This window comes from Serinus canaria, chromosome 3 (assembly GCF_022539315.1).
Source record: "Serinus canaria isolate serCan28SL12 chromosome 3, serCan2020, whole genome shotgun sequence".
Taxonomy (NCBI): Eukaryota; Metazoa; Chordata; class Aves; order Passeriformes; family Fringillidae; genus Serinus; species Serinus canaria.
The window spans coordinates 77,370,092-77,382,470 of record NC_066316.1 but is presented as its reverse complement, the minus strand read 5'-3'; positions in this window follow the sequence as shown (position 1 = coordinate 77,382,470).

The window sequence follows — 12,379 nt, the reverse complement described above, 5'->3', positions numbered from 1 at the left end:
GTACCAGCAGAGGTACACCAAAAGAGTCTTCCTGTGATGTTCCAAAGCTGACATAGCTGTATCTTTACAAGGACTGTGAGGGTGGCTATAGTGGTCATTTCAAGGATTGCTTTGAGAAAATAACTGCAAAGTGTTAATAGTCAATTATATAACATTCCTCTTTACTGTATGTCAATTTTATTTTATCTTAGAGGTACTTAGATGCTTGTACACTTAGCTCTGGTTTGTGCTCACCAGTTTTAATCCTATTCCTGGCAGAGCAGACACTACAATAAAGAAGTCATTTTCCCAGGATGCAGCTCATCCTCTGTGCCATGGGTATCACTGCTTTGGTTTCAGCACAGCCATGTTGGTTTAGGTAGTAGAACCACACACACACATTTCAACTCTTTTTCCTAATTACATACTGAACATTTACCCAAATTGTTGCTGATGAATAAGTTCACTTTTAACATCATGAATTATGTAGTAATTTATAATATTAATGTAAGTTACCTGTTCACAGAAAATGAATAAATTAGGTACTTCTCCCGAAAGAACACATGGTGTTGCCCTCTTCTATAGTGATACAGATCAATGACCCTATTACTCCTCTGCTTCAGTATAGCATTATTTTCCATGTGCTCATAAAGAAATAATAATGCAATAAGAAAAACATCCCTTGGGATACTCTATGAAACACTTCTGACTCTATCTAGTAAATACATTTCTTGAAAAAAAACAAGCAAAAACCCCCCAACAAACAGATTAATAGCTAAACTGAGATTACAAAAGGATTTAATTAAGGGAAAGTAACTGTGAAAGAAGATAACTGTATGCAAATATGATTCATATAATATTATTTTTCCACTTTGTGGTGTAGGTGTTCACTTGGAAAGAGACTCAATGCGATAAGCTCATAAGTACATGGAACATAGAAAAATATGGTTTTATTTACTGATTCAATTAATTTATTCCTTGCTTATTGGTTTTAATGTTCATGACAAAATGACTTAGGGGTACAGTGTTCCTTTATGACTGATTTCATCATGCATGAATCTTTTGTGGGGATGGGTGAGTACTGGTGAATAAATATTTGAACTTTGTTGCTGTAGTTGTATTTTATTCCAATAGTACTTACATTCTAATAGTATCACAAGAAAAAAATCCAACTAAAAATAGTAAAATTAAAGCATAGTTTTAGATTTCAGTGGAAGTTAATATTATGGTTGCTTGTGGTTATATTCTCTAATACATAGGCTTCTAAATTTTAAAATGTATGAGTATGCACTGACTTAAAAATCAAGAGAAAATTCTAGGAACACAACATTTTAATTGTTTCCTATTGATTCCTATTTGTTTGATGTCAACAAATTTTCAGGAATCTAACTTCTGAGACAAATTATGTTTTCAGGTTTGAAAATTAAAGTAAGAATTAAAAAGAAAGTTATTTTATTCCTTATGTGTATACAATATGAAAAAGGGATGTTGAAACAAAGTTTTGAGTGCCACAATATATTTGAAAAAATAAAATGTCATTTACAGTGTTGTTTCTACAAAGAGCTTTGAGAGAAAGTCAGCAACAAAATTACCAGTCTTTAATCTTTGTGACATTAGGGGGCATCACAACCTCACAGACTGAGAATTATGTAAGTTAAAGTACAGTTACTTTTCCTGTCCAGAATAAACAGGGAACAGCATAAAACAGCAAAATCAACTCCTGGAATCATTCCCTAGTGCAAGGTTATGATACAGTTATTAATAAAATTTCAAACAGAAACAACCCAGACATTCAGTAGAATATAAACTACACCCTCCTTTTTCTAAGAGTAATAAAATTAACAGACTAATGGATGCTATATTTGCAGCCTCCTCTCAAGTCTATTTAAATCTTGAAGCTTCCTTTCAGCCGAAGCCTCTAAGATATCACAGTGTTAGTTTAATCAGTGGAGTGAATTTCTGTATGGGCAGGGAGCACAGAGTGAACTTGGAACAGAGCTGCTTTAAATCCAGGTCCTTGGATAGAGATCATGCTTGGGTCATCATAAGCTATCAGTCTACACCACCAAACACGTGTGAGCTGCACTGATGACATGTAAATCTCACACTGCAAGGGGGGACATTGCCAGTCTTAGACAAGACATTCAGATGTGGCTGGTGATTTACTTGGTAGATTTACTCAGCAGATCTGTCTGGGAAGAAGGTGTCTGTCCAGAGGGTTGGTGTGCTTGAAGAGGAACAACAGCTGTGACTTCATGCACTGATTGCAGGCCTGAAAAACAAGATGCCTTGTTATTGATCCTCTGCAGCTGAAATGATAGTGTGTTTGATGTATCGGAGATAAGAAGCTGGACAACAAGCTTATAAGCAAGATGCCTGTCATTCCTGGAAGACTAACACTGGTCTCCCAAATGTTCTTACACTTTCACCTAGACAACTGAGGCCTTACTTGCATCAGCTCTAAAGGATAATTTTTAATGGAAATCCATACTGTAAAAAATATCTACATGTAACATTGAATCTACTGCATAAAATGAATCATATGATAGGAGGGTGCTTTGAGTACAGATGAAGTAATCAAACAATTAAAATGTCACGATGGGAAATGACTTGTAGTAGGGCAAAGTATGACATGGTATATGAGAAACTCATCTAATTTAATTAAGTGGAAAGTATGACTCATAGTCTTTGGAGCTGGGCTGGGGAGTGACTGGATTCCACAAAGTAGAGCAGTGTTCTGATGCTACCCTTTCTAGTTTCTCTACTGCCTGAATATGGACATCTTAGTAAAAGCTTGCCCTGACTGGAGGCTGTGGTTAAAACTAATGGAGTAACTGTGGTCCTGGCTAGTGCAGGAGGCAGACTGGGGCAGAAATCGCTGTTAGAGAGTTATCACTTCTCTACAGCCTGAAATAGCAAAGAGAGTGGCACTGTTTCAGCCTATAAACCTGCATACGTGATGATTAAGATCTGGATTACTATATTAGCAGAAATCTTTCTCATGTGACCAGTCACACAAAAAAATATTGTTACCCATTGGCACTGTCTCAGACCTTCTGCATCATAATTTTGTACCTATAGATATATATGCTATGATTTTGTATGTGAATATATAGCCTGTGAAAAATAATACATGTAGGAACTATAAATAAAGTATGTGAGGAAAAAAAAAAAAAAACAAAACAGACCTGATTTTATTTATAAGACCTTATTATACAAAATACGTGTAACATACTGAACAAAAGTAAATGAAGACCACAGTCTTTCTTTTGAAAATACCCCAAAGGCAAAGGAAAAGAATACAGACTAAAGCAGAGGGATCAGCATGACAGCCCCACAGGCTTTTTAAAAATCAAATCTGAATATATATATTCAATACAAATTAAGCTATGGTAATATGTATGTATGGTTATATGTGTATAATCATATGCTCAAACATTGCTCTTGTGGGGTTAGTTTCACTTTCTGTTGGTATGCATTGTGGAACAAGCTGTACAAGAACACATGCTACTCTTTCCCAAAAAAGCCTCACTCCAAAGTAGAGAGAGGGAGGCATATCCTACAACTGCAGCACCACTGATCTAGAGAACTTTAAGAATAAATTGGCAAATGTCATTTTAAATTATGATGTTAAATAGGTTGTAAATTCTTGTCATCCAAGCATTCCTTAGAGAAAGGGGAAAATAAATTTTGTTGGATATGTTGGAATAAATTTTGTTGGATATGTTGTCTGTAACTTCCTATGGTCCTTTCACATTCTCACCACTTTAGGCTTCACAGAACAATGATATTTTATGAAGGACATGATGCAATAGACTTGGCCTCAGAGAACATAGTGCCTGGGGTCCATTGCTATTCATACAGCTACATTTGGAGTCAATGCCATGTCTTTCCACTGCTGGTTTTACCTACTACAACTAGGTTAAGATTAATGAAAAAAAACCCTTATCACCCTTATCCTCAAACTTTCATTCAGTGTGGAAAATGTCCTTGTCCAGATGACTTTTAAGGAATTACTCAGAGAGATTAAGCTCCTCCAGAAAGGGAAGGAGGTAAGAAAATTACTCTGTACTGGCCTGAAATGAATTTCCAAGATTTCTGAGTAGTTTAAAGTTTTGGGTTTGCACTCTGTACTCTCTGAAAGAGTACAAGTTGTTACTGAAAAATGTTAACACTTCTTCAGAAAAGTCACTTTGTGAAGTCCTGTATCTAGCTCAGCCCTACAGAAACAGCTTCTCAAAAATCCCCTTTGGGAGAAAAATCTTCACATGTCCTTTTAGCTTCTGGGAGTTAGATCTGCTAAAATTATTTTAATATTTTATTTTTTCATATAATTTTATGCTTTGTCAGAGATCCACTGTGTCACACATTCTAGGCTTTCCAAACCTCAGTGAAAGACTAGCAAGTCTCTGTGAATTTAGGCCTGGCCTATGCATGTTCTCTAACACGGAGAATTGGAAAAACATACCAGCATGTGTTGCTACACAACAGCAAAGAGTCATGAACAGAACTAAAAATGATTAATTAAATGTAAATTACTGAACAACAACACAGAGATGAAGATGCCCAAATTAGTATAAACAGCATGTACACAATGCTGGTCATACACAAGGTTATGCTGTTTTCAAATAGGAAGTCTGTTTTGATTATTTGTTTCTGATTCAAAGTTTGATTACCACAGAGGGAACAGGGAGAACGAAAAGACAAGACATTTTGTCCTGAAAAACAGCCCACTTCATTATTTTCTATTCTTCTCTGTACTGCAGTTGTATCAGCTTTGAAATGGGTAGAGCTGTTGCTAGGTGATCTTTTTTATCCACTTTGTAGCTGAAATTTCAGCCAGGCTGAAAAGAGTTTTTATATCTCTAACAGCATAAAATTAAATTCTAAGGCATTAATAACTGTTTTCAAAGCAACCCTGCTTCTAACTATGGGCCTCTTTCCTTGGGCCAACCCAACCACCAGCACAAGCAACACACTTTCGTAGGCTGCAGGTCAACATGATTTAAGTGGTAGCAGCTGCAAACCCTCCCTGAGCATTTCCTTTATCTCAGCTGTGTGCATCTGGCTGGAACACCCTTTCTTCTCCATAAGGATTCCTCCCTTGTGCTGAGCAACTGTCTGTGCAGTGGGAAAAGGCTGGGAATCAATGCAGCCAAAAAACAAACAAGTTTTCCACTCCTGCCTTTCTTGGCTCAGCTGGGTGGAGTTCCTCACTCTTGTTTGTTTTGTGGCTGCACAAGAAGTCTAGAAAAACTCAGAGGGAAATGCAGTGGATGAAAAGGAACAAGTGGGCATGGCTTGGGCAAGAGTGGAGCTGTTCAGGCTGCTTTAACACATGCCTGGCAAATATTGAAACAGAGCCTCAGATTTTCTTAGGTTTGTGATGTACGAAGGAAATCTGGGTCAGCTTTATGTGTAAAGCTGAACCAATTGAAGTTAGAACTGACATTATTAATCCAGATCTTGAAACAAACATGTCATTTACAGTAACTGAAGAATGTGGGGGGAATTTTATTGCTGTATCATTTCAGATTTGCAATACGGAAAAGACAAAGTTAAACCCAGGACAGTTCTCACATAACCACAGTGAGAAACTGGGGTTATATCCCCTGTTGTTCCTGATCTAGCTATGTTTTGTTCCATCTGCTACTGACACCCACTGTCACCATAAACAATTTTTTAATTTTAGTTTTGGGTGGCAAAGCCACATGTACAAAAATTGACAATTGCTTTTTTTTGTTGTTGTTGTTCATTTTTACGGGGTGAGGGCTACAAAGGATGGTTCAATTACATTCATTGTCAGTTTAATGTCAAATATTATTTTCTTCCACATGACCCATAGCATCCAAAACCCTGATAAGTAACTGTCTATCCAGTTTCGACAGCATTAGTCACCTTGGAGATACAGAAATTTCTGTATCAGGTGGCCTGAGTGAGTACGTGGCAGATCCACCCCAGCCAATCTGTGGTGGTACAAGCAATCTACCACTTGGCCTATTTATTCTTTATTCTGCCTTCTAAAGAAACCTGGAGCCAAACTTGCAGCGCTCCCTGTGGGATCGCTGATCTCTTTCTGCCCTGAGGAGATGCCACTTCTGCCACAACTCGAAAAAACTCTTCTGCAGTGAGAACTCACTTTCAATCACACCTGCTATTGAATAGGTTGCCAAAATACAAGTATTTCAGCCTACTAGCGCACTGGCTGAGCCAACACGATGTATACATGAAGTACCTTTGTTAATTTACTTTCTTAGAAGTTGTTCAGAACAACAGTGTAACCTAGAAAAAAAGAATCCACTAACCAGGAAGGAAAGCTGGGAATGGAAAAAAGGGCTCAGTAGTAGCATTCCCTGAGGGAACTGTTAAGAACTGAAAAGGGATTTAAAAAAAAAAGCCTAACACATAAAACAGTGTAACAGAGAAACCTTTTGATAGGACTCACCAGTGTTTGCATCATCCAGCTGTCTTTTCATAGAAGTAATACATACTATTAAAGATCTATCTAGCAGGCAGCAGTGACAAGTCATGCTGCTGTATGTGTTTCATGCATGTGTAACACGGTGTTACGTTCAACCCAGAAAACTTTTGTTTCCCAGGTATTGTGCAAATGGATATCAGCAGGATACTTCATTCACAGTCTCATTACAGATTGGTAGAGAAACAAATATAGTTCTGTCCCAGTCTTATTTTGTCTGTAAGCCAAGCTGAACTATTTCTGAGACAAAGAGCCTACATTTATCTTGAAGCATAGCTTATAAATAATCAAGGACAAAGAGCATGCATAAGTGATTTCACAACTGTAAGTGCTGATGAATGAATGCCGCAACCAAAAATTCCTGCAGTGCTACGTAAATTCCAGTAGTCATCAACAAGTTACACAAACTTTCTGGTTTATATTAACACATAAGGGAAACATGTTCCGTGACTCCTACTTTGCTGAATGTCCCAATCAGTTGCCTCATTGTTCAGTTAAAGTGTAAGAAACAGACCTTAGCATTAGGTTGGACTGAAGTCCTTGCAATCATTGCTGATGGGTATTTTACATACTAAGACTGTACATACTTATTAAGATCTGCACAGCTGACCATTATAAAAAACTGAATTTAAACAGCTTTGAAGCTTGAGTTTTTACAGCTATTCTACCCAGTACAGTCCAACATTAATTTTTGTTTTAAAACAGATGTTTTATCCCTTATGTAGAATGAGTGTTTTGGTCATGACTTGCATTTTTTTCCATTGTCTGTGCAGCACAGACAGTGTGAATAATCTTGTTTAAAAGGAAATGATTTGCCATACTAAAGTATGTACATATGATTCTTGGTGAACAAAAGAAAGGAACTGCTTTGGCATATCCTGTACTCCAAACATTCCATCCCATCCTTTTTTACCATGATTTCTTTCCAAGGTCTGTTGCAGGTAATAAATGTAACACATCCCATTGAGTTTCATAACTTCCACAAAAATACATCCAGCTCTTTGTAAAGTCAGCAAAAGCCTTGTGTGAATGCATGCCAAAATGTAGGCAGGGAGACCAGAATTTCTTTTAGCAGTAGCCTTACTACAATATTTACTTAATCTTTCTATGATTAAAAAGAAAAACAACATGGTTTGCTTTGGGGACTTGCACATATTGCACCACCTCACCATGTCATGTCCTATTTGGTGTTCTATAAACCCAGCACTGGGAGCCTATGTAAGCAGCAGCTGATTAATTTTCACCTCTTCTACCAGATACATCACTGCACTCACAGTTATACTAGCCTTATTTTGCAAGTAGTTTGTAATTTTTATTTGCATTGTTGGCCTATTGTTAAATCAGAACCAAATAATAAGACCTAGCTCTCTCCAATTACAGATATTTAATTTTTCTATAATGCCTCCTGTTTAGTATAATTATCTGCTATATACGTAGTTTCTGACTTGCCAGTGCCTGCAGTTTGATTTTAAAGCAAGACAATTGGTGGTGGCTATTCTGGATACAAGAAGCATTGCAGAAGACAGCAGCAAGGAATTATGGAAGAAAGAGTGAGGTAATTTATTGTGACATTTTAAAGGCTAAAGGACTGTATGACGTCAAAAGAAAATAGATCAGGTAGGCAGCAGAAACCTTGGCCAGGACCTGCAGATAGCCATTTGAAATTTGAAGCAAACGGGAATGAAATACAACAAGGGCAGCCAGAAGAGGACATAACTGAGCTAATAAGGCTGGTGCCTTGCCAGTAGGATAACACAGATGTAGTGAGTCATGCAATTGCAGACAGAAGATAAGTGGGATCAAAGAACAGCACTGAGAACTGATGAGGTCCAGAACAAGGTTTTGCCAGGGGAAATAGGGTACAGCTGGTAGCTGTCGAAAATGGTGAACGGGGCAGGGGAAGGAGGGGGTGGGGACACAGCTGTAATTTTCCAGTTCCTCTCAGCAGACGAAAGAAAGCTGATGGCAGCGGGGCAGGAGAGATGAAAGGCTTGTAGTTACACATCTCTTTCCTTAAAGGGGGAAACAAAACCAAACTAGATCGGTATCATCAACTATAAATGGCATGCAGGAAGAGTTTTGGAAAATGGAAAATCACAATGTTGCTCAGTGGTGAGAAACTCCCCATCCCTTCCAGCTGAAGACACGTCACTGGAAAAGTCCCCGTCTTGGCCAAAAAAAAAAAAATCCACTGAGTAAACAAATTGCATAGGCAGTGAAAACAGAAAGTGGAACAAAGTCAAATGATACTTTGGCTTTAAAGGAGTTTATTTTCAGGTTAGCATTTCCTTGAATGTCATCAGCTCAAGTTCAGACAAGAAAAATCTCATTAGAATGAAAATGGCTGGTAAACTTCACTGCTGGTATTAGGCCATTGAAAGAAAGCTCACTTATTAAAAATCTACGATTTCAACCTGAGAGTTCTTGAATTTTCAGCTACTGAGTGTAGTAAAATGATCCCACTGACAAACCAGATACCCAGGATTGGGCAAGTTTGTGGAATTTTTTTCCCCTTAATTTACATGTATTTCTAGACAAAGAAGCCCTTAACTAAACCCTTCTGAACAACTCCCTGGGCATGGCTCTTTGTCTTGCAAGCAAGTTCACTGGTGAGAATTTTTCCAGCTTGTCCATAAAGAAAACAAGGGGAAAACTTCCTCGGTGACAATGAGACAAGAAAATACAGTGTTGGATAAAATTTTAGGATTCTTACCTCTCTAACTAGCATTCATAAAAATCAAAATACTGACATAAATAATTACCCTTCTCTGATAAAAATCTACTTTCAACAAAGGTACTTCATAGTAATTAATCATAGCAACATTAACTCAGATTCTGGAAACAATTACAGTGGCAGCACTTTGTAGCTGTAATTGAGGAAAATAATCAAGATAGTTTTACCTTTGCGTTTCTGCTCCCCCACTTTTTGAGTGCTGCTGCATCCTGGCCTATCCACATAATAATCCACAAACCCTGCTAGCAAACCCATTCACATTCTCTCAGACTTGGGAAGAGGATCAGTTAAGACTCTTTGGCGAAAAGGTTATGAGTTTTTTGTTTGTTTATCATATAGCTTCTCATGTGTATAAATAGTAGAAGGGAACCAGAACTTTCAGAAGGTTTCAAATTTTGATTATCATTTTTCCTGTTACAAGATAAGGGTAATGTTACTGCTGTGGCAACAGGGGGCACAAGGACCTTGACTGTTCAGGGCTCAAGTCCATTGATCACATCCCTAGTTCTGGAGCTTCAAACAACAGAGATCAACAGTGACAAAAGCTTTCCTGAGGCACTAAGCTGAAGGGGAAAACGGGGCATTCAGTCGCGTTTCAATTCCTGCATCTGACGCATTTACTGTGTTAAGCTTTCTAAAACAGAAGTGTCATCAATTTTCCATGTGTGCTCTTACACGCATGGCAGGAGGTTCCAGGATGTGGCTAGGCTGAGGACAATGCCAGAAGTACAGACAATGCTCACAAAAATGTACTAATTGGACTAATTTATAATTTTTATAGGAATGTTCTTTTCTCAAAGTAATTTTCAGACAATAAAACCAGGTTGTGACAGTATTGTAAACATGATTTGCTGTTCTTTAAAAGTTGTTTTTTTCATGAGTACACACTAGGGTTGATCAGGACAAGATAGTGTGGCATCTGACAGCCAGAACCTGTCTTATGTTGGATGACATCTATTGCAAGAGATATCTGTCTTTACACACTTTTCAGTTTTGGCTAATATAGTTTGCTAGAAGAATTAATCTTACTCCTCTGGAGAGCTGTTGATAATTTGGAAGCTTTGAAATTTTTTCTCTTTTGGTAGTACAACCATGCTGTTTGAAACCATTTCAAAATAGTTGCATCTGTAATGCTAAGAGGTTTGTTCTTGGATTCAACTCACATGCTGTTCCTCACACTGGTAACTCAGTCAAGACCTTACTCATGGGAGTAAGTATCACCTAAAAGCTGCACGTTGCAGCCAAAAATATAGTGTATTTTAGATACAAAACACACACAAAGTTGATGTATTTACTTACTGAACATTTGATGCAGTTAAGCAACTCTGGGGAAAAAGGTCTTAAAAGTAGTGATGGTGAAGTAGAAGTGTAGAAGTAGAAGTGTTGGTGAAGTTCATTCTTGCTTTGTGTGACCATTTTTTTTCTCAGCTGTAGTAAGGTTCTATCTGGTAAAGCTTCTTTAAATAGCATGGCTGTAGAACTGGATCAGCGTCAGGGAACAGAAAACCTCACAAAGGAAGGAAGACTAAAAATGCACTGAATGAAGCAGAACCAACCATATCTTAATCAGAAAAGGATTTCCACAGTCAGACCTCATACTTGAAAAAAAAATTATCAGACTAAGCCAATTCCTAATGGAGTGCTGGTTCTCAGAGTAGAGAAGCCATTCCTAGTCCACAAATAATTCTGCATCTGGCTTTGCTTAGTGCTATGCACATCATTATATTTTGTTAGTTTTCTTCCCTGACCTTGCCCATCTTGTTACAATGAAAGTTCACTTGGCAGCTGATAAGGAAAGCAAACAATTTTAACACTGTCTGACTAAGCAAGAAAATATATGCAAGCCATTTGAAGGTCTTGGAAAACCCAAACATGGTTTTACACTGCTCACCTACAGACTAAGCAAAAAAGACTAAAAGAACTTGTAAGTTTTCACTCTCAACATCCAAAAGCTGGAAGGCGCTAGAATTAACACAGGATGTGCACAAGAAAGCCTGGACTAGGACCAAAAGGGCAGTACAGAAGCATATGGCTGCAGAAGGACCAGCTTCACCAGAAGCATCAGAGCTGCACACAGCTCACAGGGATCCACACGGGATTTCAAGGGCAGGGCTGCCACCAGAGCTGCGCTGACACAGACGCTGGCAAGTGTCACCATTCCTGCAGCAATGGAGGCTGTATAGACTTGGGGGCTGGGAACCACAGCAGCCATGGGGTTAACCAACCAGTACCAATTGTGGGGACACAGAACAGGCTGACATCAATTCGGCTGTGCCTGCCCCAGAGATGGCAAAGGCACAAGGGAACAAGTTCAGTCAAATCTGCCCTTCAAAAAAGCTGATGTGTTGAGAAAAATATTAAAAAAACAAACCCAAACAGCATAATTACTGCTTTCTTCATGCTTGCAATTCACTAGTCAGTCATTCCTTTTTCATCACATGAATGACATCACTGTCAGAAATTATTGCCTGAGGACCTAGACTGAAACCAGCTCTGCAATCACATTAAAAGGTCTCTGTGCAGATGCAGAAGGAGAGTTTAAATTAGCTTTCAAATTATTTTTCCAAATAAGAAGCACAATAAGTGAAACACCTCAACAACAACTAACCACTAACAATTAAAAACATAAAAGTAATAACTTTATTCTACAGACTCAACAATTTTAGTAGGGAATTAGCATTGAATGAAGATGACTGCAAATGAAAGACTATCAAAACCCAAGAGTGTACTGAAACACTTTAAAGGCTTCACCTTAGCTTGTATGAGTGAGGAGTAGCTGTACATATGTGGCTACACAAATAAGCTTGCAGGTCTTTCCTGTACATTTCAACAGTATTCACAAATTGTGGAAGATCAACCTTTGGTGCTTGCTCTTGGCATATACCAAACACACTTAGCAAAACTACTGCATCTACATAATAGACGAATTCAAACTTTCCCAGGAATAACAAAACTATTTAAAGTGCAGCTGCTGCTGTGGTATTAAGCAATCTTTAGTGTCTCCTAGGCCCATGGGATGCAGCAGCAGTTCATTTCTTTTTCTTCCCCCTAACTTCTGTTAGGCCTCTGGTCCCCTCCAGGAGCCACAGTTCTTCCCCAGCAGGCAATACCAGAGAGAGCCCTACCTTGGCACAGCCCAATTGCAGTCTTGTCCCGTTGCTAGGGCTACAAGGCCACACATGAAACAC